General features: G+C 57.7%; 1 protein-coding gene across 1 annotated transcript in view; it reads left to right on the forward strand.

Annotated features, from left to right (window-relative positions):
- Window positions 1-254: 254 nt before the first annotated feature.
- The window catches only part of LOC308138645 (cadherin-11-like), a gene marked incomplete at its 3' end in the record, with an annotated part of 72,929 nt that continues 72,708 nt past the window's right edge, over window positions 255-475 (forward strand). The window contains exon 1 of the mRNA XM_080507859.1: window positions 255-322. The remainder of the gene's footprint in view (window positions 323-475) is intronic.

Here is a 475-nt window from a genome sequence, read left to right on the forward strand (position 1 = left end):
GCGAGAGAGAGAGAGAGCGAGAGAGAGGGAGAGAGGGAGAGAGAGAGAGAGCGAGAGAGAGGGAGAGAGGGAGAGAGAGAGAGAGAGAGAGAGAGTTAGAGCAGTTTCCAACGCCCTCCATCGGCAGCGACATCTCTCTCCTCCTCCTCCCTCCCTCCCTCTCTCTCTCTCTCCCTCCCTCTCTCTCTCTCTCTCCCCTCCCTCTCTCTCCCCCTGTCGCTCGCCCCCTCCACGTCCCTCGCCGCCTCACACCGCTTCCGAGGCTCTCGGATGGAGGACGGATAAACGGCGCTCCACGGAACCGGATTTTGGGGATGCTGAGGTGATTTCCATCCCTCTCTTTCTCTCCTCTCTCTCTCTCTCTCTCTCTCTCTCTTTTTTTGTATTCCTCCCCCTCGGAACCTTATTAACCTGCTGTCACAATCCCGCCTCTCCTCCTGCTTTCTTGGGTTTTTGCGCTCCAGCGGAACACATT

The sequence above is a fragment of the Blennius ocellaris genome (genome assembly GCF_963422515.1).
Source record: "Blennius ocellaris genome assembly, chromosome: 13".
NCBI classification, from domain to species: domain Eukaryota; kingdom Metazoa; phylum Chordata; class Actinopteri; order Blenniiformes; family Blenniidae; genus Blennius; species Blennius ocellaris.